We start from the raw sequence: 1,781 nt of genomic DNA on the forward strand, positions 1-1,781 counted from the left end.
AAAAAAAAAAAAAAAAAAAAAAATCTCAAACATATTCGATTTATGTATAAAAAATAATTTGAGTAGTGCATTAGTGTTGAACTTAACGGAATCTTGTCAAATTGGTAAAAAAAATTCTAGGGTATGCTGTGTTGCTCGGTGATCCATATTATATATGTATACTAATATGATTAATTAAGAAATATGTTTCAAAGATTGTATATTAAAGTTAGCCTCAAAACAGTAATTTTATTTTCGTTAAAGTATATCTTTTGTACCTAGTGATCGGAAAGAATTCTCTAATCAAAATTAAAATGAAGGTTTATAATATTATTTTTATATATATAAATGTTGTATATATGTATATGTATATACTATATTACCAGTCACGTCTTGGTCGGCGGTAAACAAACTACTGAATCCGTTTTAGCACGCTGTGTTCAGTTTGATCGATCTTAAAATATAGAATGGTTTATATCTCAATTATGTCAAAATTCAAAACAAATTATATATAAAAATATACATTTCTAATGTATGTAAAAATATCGTTGTTATTATTATCATGACAAATTGACTCATTCTCTTTTCCATTGACAAATATTTGTACCAATCATTTTCAAAATTAGACCCCAAGAAAAATCCATTGAGTTTTTAAAGCGGTAGTAACGTTTTCGCCTTTATTTGTAAATAATAAATATTTTATTGTAAATTCATTTGCTATTATGAATAAGTTTTATCCGCATTCTTATAGAATCATTTAAGATTACTCAAAATAACTTATTAAACACTAAATTTATTTGCATTTAAATATATATTTATCATATTGAACATAATTTTGGTTATGCTTTGCAAATCTTTAAAAATTTTCAAAAGTTCCTTCTTAGAACTACAAAATGCAATACTGGTAAATTAAAAACATTTTTAAACTGTAAATAGTTCATCGGCAAAATTATTGAAACACGCAACAGTGATATTAACGGTTTATGTTCTGCGGTTGCGAGGCACTACAAACCATGATCATTAGACCATGAAAAAATGTTACTTAACTCAAGGTCAGGAAACTTGAAAGCTAGTTAGTTTTAATAGCAAGTTTCTTTGCCATTCACGCTACGTATATGAGATACATACATACGTAATAGTTGTAGTATACCGTTAAAAAGTCTGTATACCGTTAATAAGTCTGTATATTTTTCTTCAGTTCAAATAAAACTTATCAAAATGAATGAATAATGAAATTACTTAGCCAGGGTGTCAAGGTATAATTTGATTCCCAATCGTTCACCTCTATTAAATTTAATAAATATACCTTTAAAGATTGGATGTGAAATATTTTGTGCTTTCTGTAAAAATTTACTGTGAAATGTGGCATGAAAAGTTATGCTTTATAACCATACTATAAGACTCTTTCACGCTTCACTGTGGCTGATACATAGATAATACTACAACTACCATCTATATGATTCCTATTAGTTGGATTATAACTATTAGTTAATGAGAAAGCTCTGTGTAAAKTGGGTGCCTCGCRAGTTCATAATCCAACAAAAACAACGAATAACTGATTCTGAGAAGTGCTCTTTATTGCGCATTTGGTTGCAGTTAAAATTGCACGCATATACATATTCAAATGATTCCTACAAACATGAATTTTTAACAAATGCCTATGATTTGAAATATAATTTTTGTTTTTATGAATTGTATTGAATTCCAACATAAAGAGATGAAAAGTATCCTATGTCCTTACCCTGGTTCTGAACTCAGCCAAATCGGTTCAGGCGTTCTTAAGTTATAAATGATGTAACTAA

At 27.6% G+C, this 1,781-nt stretch overlaps 1 protein-coding gene across 2 annotated transcripts in view; it reads left to right on the forward strand.

Annotated features, from left to right (window-relative positions):
* The window catches only part of LOC108971598, a 7,945-nt gene that overhangs the window by 426 nt on the left and 5,738 nt on the right, over positions 1-1,781 (forward strand). The window contains exon 1 of one of the 2 annotated variants that reach the window (XM_018937772.1): positions 50-121. The exons of the other annotated variant lie outside the window; for it this stretch is intronic. The gene's annotated coding sequence lies outside the window, so the exon portion shown is untranslated. Of the gene's footprint in view, positions 1-49; positions 122-1,781 lie in introns of those variants that run through there. 2 annotated transcript variants of the gene reach the window in all.

This window comes from Bactrocera latifrons, unplaced genomic scaffold (genome assembly GCF_001853355.1).
Source record: "Bactrocera latifrons isolate USDA-ARS-PBARC rearing strain unplaced genomic scaffold, ASM185335v1 scaffold_35, whole genome shotgun sequence".
NCBI lineage: Eukaryota > Metazoa > Arthropoda > Insecta > Diptera > Tephritidae > Bactrocera > Bactrocera latifrons.